Below are 11,428 nucleotides of genomic sequence, written 5' to 3'. Positions count from 1 at the left end.
TGGCACAGTGGAGAGAGTGCTATGTCTGGAGTCAGGAAAACTCATATTTCTGACTTCATATCTAGTCTCAAATACCTATTAGCCATGTCACCCTGGGCAAGTCACTCAATCCTGTTTTCCTGGATTTCCTTACTTATTAAAAATGTACTGGAACAGGAAATGGCAAAGCTAATCACTATCTCTGCCAAATTAATTCAAAATGAGGTTAGCAAAGATCAAATACTATTGAACAGCATAACTGAAAGTATTATGAAGAATCCTTTGACAAAAAGTCCAATTGCAGAGAATAAGAATTTATATCACAAAGCTGATCTAGGTTAGAATTAATGGGAGAGGTAAGACAACAGGGTTTCAAATTTAGCTATCTCCCTAACCCTTCTGTTTTCCCTAAGGCTGTTATTTGCTGGCACAATATCTACCCACAAAATACTCTGCTTAATATTTAAAGGTTCTCTAAATCTTTAAATTATATCAATTGTTATTTGATTCACCACTCAGAATTTTGCCTGAACTAAGCCTCCAGTTGGGACTAATATTGATTCATACTTTTATCTCAATTTTGTTTCATGTCTGGAAGTGCTTGAGTCCAGAGTACTGAAAATAAGGTCAAAAAAAGTTACTTCACTAATACCCCAAATCCTGATTTTTTATTAAACAATATTGGAGAAACTCTGTCCAGGGGAGGGAGAGGAATTCTCAATAATTATATCAAGAAGCTTTATGAATTTAGAAAGGATTAAAAATAAGATTAAAAAACTATGAAAATTCTTCATGGTTGGGGCAGATAGGTGGTGAACTGGATAGAGCATGGGCCCTGAAATCAGGAGAACCTGAGTTTAAATCCAATCTCAGAGACTTAACTGTGTGACCTTCAGCAAGTCACATAACCCCATTACCTTGCAACCCCCCCAAAAAAATTCATCATGGCTAAAAACAAAAAAAACTTTTTCATTTAAATATTACCATGTGTTACCTGCTTGATTATTTTAAGAGTATGAAAATATAAGGAGAAACAAATAGTGAGAACAAAATTTAGAGGGCCAGAACTCACAGAAAGAGTGGATGATATTTTCCCAGTCTAAGATAACTTAGAATTTCCTCTGGAAAGGTGTGTTTCACCAGGACCAGGAGTTGGAAAAAAGTCCTGGCCCCAGAGCAGTCCAATCCAGCCCAGCCCAGCCCAGGGATCACTAGGAACAGCTTGAAGCAACAGTGAGAGAACACTGTTACACCAAAATGAGTATGGAGTGAGGAGCACTGAGCACAGAACCACAGTGAAAATCAGAGGAAACTAGCCTGCACCTCCAGAACACAGCCCACAGATGGTAAGGGGGTGAGGGGAGACTGCAGAAATCTTTCTGCTCTCCTTGGGGCAGACCTCTGCTGTTTGCCCACATTGAGATCCAGGTTGCACTTTGGCCTTCCATCCTAAGATAGCAGGGAACTTCCTCACAGCTCCACCACAAAGGGGAAGCCTGTGGTCATCTACATATCAAAGCACAGGTAAGAGAGCATAAGACCTGGGAGGAATAAAGAACCCATTCTGGTGTCCTAAAAATAACCAGAGCCTTGGAAGTGCAGTACAATAGTCTTCAGCTGAGGAAATGAGTAAACAACAGAAAAAAAATAATCTGACCATGGGAAATTACTTTGATCCTGTGGAAGATCAAAGCACATACTCAGATGATGACAAAATCAAAGCTTGCTTATCCAAAACCAACAAGGGAAATAGAAAATTGGTTAAAACTTTGTATGAACTCAAAAAAAGACTTTGAAAAGCAATTAAGGGAGGTGGAGGAAAAATTGGGAGGAGAACTGAGAGCAATGAAAAAAAATCATGAAAACAAAATCAGCAGCTTGGTGAAAGAAATACAAAAAGTACTGAAGGAAAAAAAAACAAGTTAAAACTGGTTTAGGTCAAATGGAAAAAAAAAAAACAAAACAAAAGGCAAATGAGAAGAAGAATGCCTTAAAAAGCATAATTGGCCAGCTGTCAAAGGAGATAAAAAAGCTCTCTGAAGAAAATAACTCCAAAAAATGCAGAATGGAACTAAAGGAATCTGATGCCTTTGAGAGAAATCAGGAAGAAATAAAACTCTTCCAAATAAAAAAAAAATTAGAAGAAAATGTGAAATATCTCATTGGAAAAACAACTAACCCTGAAAACAGATACAGAAGACATAATCTACAAATTACTGGGCTACCTGAAAGTCATGACCAGGAAAAGAGCCTAGACTTCATTTTTTCAAGAAATAATACAGTAAAATTGCCCAGAGATCCTAGAAGCAGATGGTAAAATAGAATTTGAGGGAATTCACTGGTCATCTCCTGAAAGATATCCCAAAAGAAAAACTTCCAAGAATGTTGAGGATAAAAATTTCCAGTACAAAAGAAAACAATAGGATGAGTTCAAGAAATAAAGTGGAGCAAAAATGAACAAAAATAACAAAATAGCTCTTTTTCATATTAACAAAATAATTCAGAGGTGATATGTGTAAACAAAAAACAAGGACAGTAAAATGCATTGCCACATGCTATCTTGAATTTCAAATTAGTTCCCCATAAGACTATAAGAAAAAGAAGGAAATATATTGATTTTTAACAAACATACTAGGACTTAATTCATTTCCCTCCTACTTCTATTAAGCAAAGGAGGTTTACACTGGAAACACACAGCGGTGGAAACCCTTACAACTGAATTTGATTGCAGAGTCTACAAAAGAATTAAAGGCAGTAACAACAGAGGAATCACTTTCAGAGAGAGGGAAAAATGGACCTCCAAGGTAATGGAAACTTTAAAGGTCATAGCTGCTACTGATAGAGAGAAATGGTATCTACACATTCTAGAGAAGTACCAATTCTTAAATTGTATAAGAGAATGATACCTAGGAAGAAACTCAGGGGATTCTGTGAAAAGCGAAATAGAACTCCCACACTACATAGCCTGCTGTGTCTTCAGAGAGTAATGCAGTAAGGGGGCGTAGTGGAAAGAAGATTTGAATTTCTCTCAAAAAGATAATAAATTAAAATCCAGACTTAGACATTCTCTGATCCACCCTAGGCAAATCACTTCACCTCACCTATATTCCTCAGTTTCTTCAGCATTAAAATGTAACTAACAACAACACCTACCTCCCAGGGTTGTTGTAGGGATAAAATTAGAGAATATATGAAAAGTGTTTAGTAAATAAAATATAAAGTCCTACTTTATAAATACTAATTTTATTACTGTTGCTACAATTTTACAACAACCACTGCTGCTACTATTTCTATTACCACTACCATGAACACTACCACTATCAGCACTACTATTACTATTACTAACACTACTATTACTTTTACCACTGCCACAATGAAGAAGAGGAGGAAGAAAAGCAGCAGCAGCAGGAGGAGGAGGAGGAGAAGGGGGAGGAGAACTTAATAAGAAGAAGTTAATTGTTTTTTTACTGAGGATTTACTTCAATGACTTAATGAGGCTTAAGAGGAAAAATAAATGATTAAAAAACTACAACATGTTAGGTAGTGTGATAAGCACTTTAAGTATTATCTCAAGAATAGTAACCCAAATACCTCCTCCTCCCCCATGCCAGTACAAACTCTCCATATATACACTAAAATGTCTTAGGGAGAGTTGGCTTAAACTTCAAGTTTTGATATTAGTGATATGCATTTGTGTTTATGGGTTAACTCCCAAATCCTGACTAGAAGACACTTTATGATGTTGCCTAAGTGTTTACCTATTAGAATGCTCATTTGCCTATAACCAGGAATAAATAAAATTGGAGAAACAGGAATCATATTCTCATGAACACATATTGATTAGGGGGAGGAAAGGAGAACTATCTTCTAAAACTGGAAACACAGATCATTTCCAGGAAGGAAGAGATACAACAGAGATAACAGAGAGGGAGTTCTTGTCTTTTGTATGATCACTCAGTTCACCTCATTAATAATGTATTCATGGATGGAAGTAGGACTTCTCAAGCTTCAACCTATGCTTGGATTAAAAACAAAAAGGCCTGCTAATTCCCCTCTCTCCTCTTCAATAACCACCAAATTAACCATAACTTCATTCTACTTACCTTGGCAGTAATATCTTGGCATAAGATTTCCTGTGTTCATCTGGGAGATAAACTTTATGTATATTGTTGATAACCAATGATAGTTCAGGGATATAATTTGATATAAAAATTAAATCAATTACCTTTAGAAATATCTAACTAAACTTGGGAAAGGTAAGAAGCAAGCATGTATTAAGTGAATTATGTGCCTTGGCAAACTGTATTTTGCTTTATAAATATAATATCTTTTGATCCTCAAAAAGCATAGCAAGAAAGTACTCCTATCATTCCCATTTTTTTGATTGAGTTAACACAGGAAGATGGGGGCATATGTCTTTCCTTGGGAGACAGAATTAGTAAATATCTGAGGAGATATTTTAACTCATATCTTCTTGACTCCAGGTCCAGTCCTAAGGTGCTTGGGGAATTTATGAATTTATTTTTCTGCTTCTTCAAAGACTTTCAAAATACAACCTATACCATAGAAGTTTAAAAATCCCCTTGTTTGAAAAGCTATATCACTTATCACAGATTTATTTCTAAACCAAAAATCCAGATAATAGCATTTGAGGCACATAAAGCTGAATATTTCAGTGAAGTGCTTATCATAGTAGCATAAACCAAAATATTTCAAATTATAAAAAGTTTAGAAATAAATGTTTTGGGGGGAAGCTAGCTGGCAAAGTGGATGGAGCATTGGCCCTGGAGTCATATGGACCTGACCTCAGACACTTAATAATTGGTTAATTTTGTTCACTTGGGCATGTCCCTTAATCCAATTTCCTTAAATAAAAAAAATGCTTTCAAATTTTATCTCTTGAATAAACATTTTGAACCTTCAATCAAAATGTAAATTTCTTTACATTTAGTGAGGGAACCTGAAAACTGAAGTGTTTGGCAAGAACACATCAAAGTCTGTATTAGTCAGAATTAGTAGAAAAAAGTCTTTCCCCTAAAAGACATGCATGCATTAATTTTTTTTTAAAAAAAAAGCCAACATGGAGAAAGATAAATGATTTTAAAACTTAATTAGATTTGTTTTTTCCATTTTCCGTCAAATAATATTTCTAACTCCTTCTCTCTTTTTCTCTCTGCCTCTCTTTCATATCGTTTTGTGAATTTATATACATATGAATCTACCTATCATCTGTTTATATCTAACCATGTATCTATTATTACTGTTCAACAAAATATTAATTAATGTAGCTTGAAAAGTGATTAGCAGTAGAATAAGAAAATGAGCCAAATATTTCAGCTAATGAATTGGGCAAAGCTTTAAAGAACCAGATTATTATTCCTTTATTTTAAATTGTCCCAAATATAAATGCAAATCAATAAAAAAGATGTGATATTTAGTGATAACGGAAAATGTCATTTAAATAAAATACACAACTGTCAGATGTGAAGACCTAGGAAGAGACAGAAAACATTTCTGGAGACTTCCAGTCAAGATGGTGGAGAGAAGCTGGGCACTGTCCTAAGGTCTGCTGGCCTTCACTTAGAACTAATATGAATCAAGGCTCTTAAAACATTCATATCCACAAAATCTAGAAAGAACAAAGGAGAAGAACATCAACCAGTAAGGTCAGTCTCAGGGAAATATGGGTGAGACGGGGGACAGAGAGCAGAGAACCAGGTCTAACCTGAGCAGACAGGAGAGCTCCAGCAAGGCTGGAGGAAGAGTTCCAGCACAATATGCAGGAGAGCTCTAGCACAGTGGATACATTTCAATCTGATCAACTTCTCTGGCCTGGAAGACCAGGGTCCTGAGCTCCTTATTTTCCAGTTAAATGTCCCCCTCATCTCTGTAGGAGAAAGGGACTCTTCCCAGAACAAACACACTAACACCCCTCCCAAGTTCAGGTGTGGACAGCCGATCTCTCTCAGTAATGAGTGAATAATAAGGAAAATAACTATAGAGTTTAAGGGCCCAGCCCACATTGTACTAGGCTAATCCAGACCCTGCTGCCTTGCCCCCCTTCCCCCAGCCCCCTAAGTCCAAGGAGTAGTCCACAAATCAAGGTCACAGACACTCAAGAGAAAGCCTTTAGCACCGTCTACTGGTCAGCCCATTTGTAATTACTAAGCCCAATGAGCAAAGCCTCTAGAGTTTTCAAAAGCAAAGATCTGTGAACCGAACCAGCCTCTCTGCCAACACAAGATTCTAGGAAAATGAAGGAAATCCAGCAGAAAGGGAGGTCCATTGAAAGATACCTCAAAGACAACGGTCCTAACTCAGAGCAAGATAGAACTTCCAAGGAGAATGTGAGTTGGTCTCCAGTCCAGACATACTTCTTAGAAGAGATCAGGAAGGAGTTTAAAAATCAAATGGAAAAATTTGAAAAAAACGCAAGAGAAAATTAATACCTTGCAAGAGAAAATAAACATCTTACAATAAGAAAACAAATCCTTGGAAAATACAATTGGACACATGCAAAAAGAAAATAATTCTCTCAAAATCACAACTGGCCAAAAGGAAAACATATTAAAAGTAGAAATGACCAATTGGAAAAGGAGTTGCAAAAGGTAAAGGAAGGAAATCTCAAAAAAAAGAATGGAATTGGAGGAAAATAATGACTTCATGAGACAACAAGAATCTATTAAACAAAATAAAAAAAAATAGAAGAAACCATACAATACCTTTTTGGCAAAGGTACTGTCCAAGAGAATAAATCTAGCAGAGATAACTTAAGAATCACTGGGCTTCCTGAACACATTGGGGATTTTAAAAAGCCTGGATCAATATTTCATGATCTTTTGAAGGAAAATTGCCCTGATATCATGGAAATAGAGGACAAAATAGTTACTGAAAGAATGCATCAATCCCCTCTTGAAAGAAATCCCAAAATGAAAACACTAAGGAATATTGTGGTCAAATTCCAGAACTATCAGATAAAGGAGAAAATCCTACAAGCAGACAGAAATAACCAATTTAAATGTCAAGGAGCCACAGTAAGGATTACATAGAAACTGGCTGCATCAATATTAAGGCTTCATGAATTTGCATGTCATCCATGTGGAGGGGTCATACTAATCTTCTCTGTATCATTCCAAATTTAGTATATGTGCTGCCAAAGCGAGCACAGCATCAACATTAAGGGATTGAAGGACCAGGAATATAATGTTCTGAAGAGCAAGGAATTTAAAATGTAGCCAAGAATTCACTATCCTGCAAAACTGATCTCCTCTTCCAGGGAAAATAATGGACATTTAATGAAGGAGGAGACTTCTAACTTTTCCTAAGGAAAAGACGAGAGCTAAAGAGAAAATTTAAACTTCAAACAGGAGACTCAAAATACACATGAAAAAGGTAAAAAATGAAAAAGAAAGAATGCTAACCAATAAAATGAAACTGGGAAAAGATTATGAGAAAGATTCTCATAATTCTGAAGAAATGCAGCTCTACTAGAGAGAATATACTTAGCCAGAAGTGATGGAAACTCATGACTTGTCCATGACTCTGAGAGAATGATTTAAAAGCAATATCTCTTTATAAAGTGGGACCAACAGTAAATAGATGGGAGGGTTGAGGAGATGAATAGGGTAAATCACATAAAATGCATGAAAAAGTTCAAAGGACTTGTTGCTATTAATAAAGAGAAAAAAAGGGAGGAGATGAGAACTGCATGAATATTACTCTCATCAATTTGGCTCAAAAAAAGGAATAACATATAAACTCAGTTAAGTTAAGAAACTTATCTTACTTTTCAAATATTAAAAGGGTTAAGGGGGAGGGGGATGAAAAGAGGAACTAACAAAAGGAAGGGAAGGAAGAAGGGGCAAAGTGATAGGGGAAAGTTGGGGAGGGGTGGGTATAATGAGGCAAACAAACTAAAGGATGGGGGATTCAGAAGAAAAATACTGGGGATTATGGATAAAGTGGGAAAAAAGGGGAAATACAAACAGAGGGAAGATAACTTGGAGGCAATAAAGAGTATTTATAACTGTGAATGTGAATGGGATGATCTTTCCTATAAAATGTAAGTGCATAGTAGAGTGGATTAAAAAACAGAATCTTACAATATGCTCCTTACAAGAAACTCATTTGAAGCAGAGAAATACATATAGAGTAAAAGTAAAAGGATAGAGCAGAATATATTTTACTTCAGCCAAAGTGAAAAAGGCAGAGGTAGCAATCCTTAGCTCAGACAAAGCAGCTGCTAAAATACAACTCATTAAAAGAGATAAGGAAAGTACCTTAGACAATGAAGCAATCTCAGTACTAAATATGTATGCATCAAGTAGTATAGAATCCAAAATCTCAGAGGAAAACCTAAATGATTTACAAGAAGACATGGACAGCAAAACTCTATTGGAAGGAGATCTCAAACTCCCTCTCTCATATTTAGATAAATCTAACCATAAAATAAACAAGAAAGAAGTTAAGGAGGTAAATAGAATATTAAAAAATCTAGACATGCTAGACCTTTGGAGAAAATTAAATGGAGATAAAAAGTAATATACTTTGTTCTGCAGTACATGGCACTTACACAAATCCTAGCACATAAAAATTATATAATCAAATGCAGAAAGGCAGAAATAGTGAGTACTTCCTTCTCAGATCATAATGCAATAAAAATCATGTGCAATAATGGGCCATGAAGTGACAGACTTAAAACTAATTGGAAACAAAATAGCCTCATTTTAAAGAATGAGAGGATCAAACACCAAACTATGATGTAAATGATGACTTTATCCCAGACAATGAAAATAATGAGACAACATACTAAAGTTCCTGGGATGCAGCCAGGCAGTTATTAGGGGATATATTATATCTTTAATTGCTTACATGAATAAAATAGAGTAGGAAGAAATAAATGAACTAAGCATGCAAATAAAAAATAGAGAAAAAGCAAATTAAAAAGTCCGTTTAAATACCAAATTAGAAATAATAAAAATTAGGGCGGCTAGGTGGCATAGTGGATAAAGCACCGGCCTTGGAGTCATGGGTACCTGGGTTCAAATCTTGTCTCAGACACTTAATAATTACCTAGCTGTGTGGCCTTGGGCAAGCCACTTAACCCTGTTTGCCTTGCAAAAAAAACCTAAAAAAAAAGAAATAATAAAAATTAAAGGAAAAAATAATAAAATTAAAAGCAAGAAAACTATCAAAATAATAAATAAAAACAAGACTTGGTTTTATGAAATAGCCAATGAAATTGATAATACTTGCATTAATTTGATTAAAAAAAGAAAGAAGAAAACCAAATTACTAGTATCATAAATGAAAAAAGGTGAACTCACTACTAATGAGGAGGAAATTAACCTAGTAATTTGGGAATTATTTTTCCCAAGTCTATGACAAAGAAATTGACAATCTAGGTGAAATGGATGAATATTTACAAAAATATCAGTTGCCCAGGTTAAATGAAGAGGAAATTACATACCTAAATAACCTTGTGTCAGAAAAAAGAAATTCAATAAGCTATCATTGACCTTGCTAAGAAAAAATCTCCAGGGCCAGATGGATTCACAAGTGATTTCTATCAGCCTTTTAAGGAACAATTGAATTCAATTCTGTATGAACAATTTGGAAAAGTAGGCAGAGATGGAACACACCATTTTGATGCTGATACCTAAACCAGAAGAGTCAAAACAGAGAAAGAAAATTATGGAACAATTTTCTTAAGAAATATATGATGCAAAAATCTCCAATAAAATATTAGCAAAGTGATTACAGCAAGTTATCACTGTGATAATTTACTGTAACTAATTAAGCACAATCTATCCCAGGAATGCAGGCTTGGTTCAATATTAGGAAAACTGTTAGTATAATTGACTATATCAATAACAAACATAACAGAAATCAAAAGATTATCTCAATAGATGCTGAAAAACCTTTGAAAAAATACAGCACCCATTCCTACTAAAAACACTATAGAGTGCAGGAATAAATGGATTACATTTAGAATGATAAGCAGTATCTATCTGAAACCATCAACAAGCATTATATGCAACAGGGATAAGCTAGAGGCATTCCCAATAATATCAGGGCTGAAAAAAAGGATGCCTGTTATCACCAGTACTATTCAATAGCATTTTAGAAATGTTAGCTTCAGCAATAAGAGAAGAAAAAGAAATTGAAACAATTGGAATTGAGAAGGAAGAAACAAAACTCTCACTCTTTGCAGATAACATGATGGTATACCTAGAGGATTCTAAAAAAATTCTAAAAATTCCTAGAAAAAATTAGCAAGTTTAGCAAAGTCCCAGGATATGAAATAATCCCACACAAATCCTCATCATTTCTATTTATTATTTACAAGATACAGCAGCAAGAGCTAGAAAGTGGAATTCCATTTAACATAACTTTAGATGATATGAAATACTTGGGAGTCTACCTGCCAAGGCAGACTCAGAAACTCTGTGAAAACAACTATAAAACACTTCTCACAGAAATGAAATCAAATTTAAATAACTTTAAATATCAGTAGGCTGAGCTAATATAATAGAAATGACATTTCTGCCTAAATTAAACTACTTATTTATTGCTTTACAAATCAAACTTCTGAAAGCTTACTTTAATGAGCTAGAAAAAATTGTAACTAAATTCATATGGAGATACAAAAGTCAAGAATAACCAGAGATGTAAGGGAAAAAAGGGAAAAAGAAGGTGATTTTGCCTTACCAGATCTAAAATTATATTATAAAGCATCTGTCATCAAAAATGTTTGGTACTGGCTAGGAAATAGAGTGGTTGATCAATGGAATAGATAAGATGCAAAAGAGGCAGCAGGAAATGATTGTAGTAATCTGGTTCCAGTTTCTGGGATAAGAACTCTCTCTTTGATAAAAACTGTCAGGAAAATTTGACGATAGCATGGCAGAAACCTGAATTAAACCATCTCTCACCCTATACCAAGATAAGATCAAAATGGGTACAGGATTTAGACATAAAAGACAATATTATAAGCAAACTAGGAGATGAACCAATAGTTTACCTGTCAGATATATGCAAAGGGAACCTGTTTAAGACCAAGGAAGAGACAGAGAATCTCATTAAAAAAACAAAGTAGATAGTTTTGATTACATTAAATTAAAAAGCTTTTCCACAAACAAAACCACTTAACCAAAAACAAAAGAAATATTGTAATTTGGGAATTTTACTACTAGTAAAGTAACTAGTAAAGTAATTTCTCAATTGACAAATGGTCAAAGGATATGGAAAGACAATTTAGAGATGAGGAAATCAAAGCTATGCATAGTCATATGAAAAATTGCTCTAAATAATTACTAATAAAAATGTAAGTTAAAGCATCTCTGAGGTACTACCTCACATCTGTTAGATTGGCCAATATGAACAAAAGGGAGCATGATTAGGAAAAGATGTGGGAAATCTGGTACACTAATTCATTGTTAGTGGAGCT

General features: G+C 34.7%; 1 non-coding gene across 1 annotated transcript; it reads right to left on the bottom strand.

The window, feature by feature from the left end:
- Positions 1-7,038: 7,038 nt before the first annotated feature.
- LOC141492367 (U6 spliceosomal RNA) lies at positions 7,039-7,145 on the bottom strand. Its single transcript, XR_012469856.1, has one exon. It is a non-coding gene; the product is annotated as a U6 spliceosomal RNA (small nuclear RNA).
- Positions 7,146-11,428: the final 4,283 nt, after the last annotated feature.

Source organism: Macrotis lagotis, chromosome 6 (assembly GCF_037893015.1).
Source record: "Macrotis lagotis isolate mMagLag1 chromosome 6, bilby.v1.9.chrom.fasta, whole genome shotgun sequence".
NCBI lineage: Eukaryota > Metazoa > Chordata > Mammalia > Peramelemorphia > Peramelidae > Macrotis > Macrotis lagotis.
The sequence above is the reverse complement of the archived record's forward strand: the minus strand, read 5'-3'. Positions and strand labels throughout refer to the sequence as shown.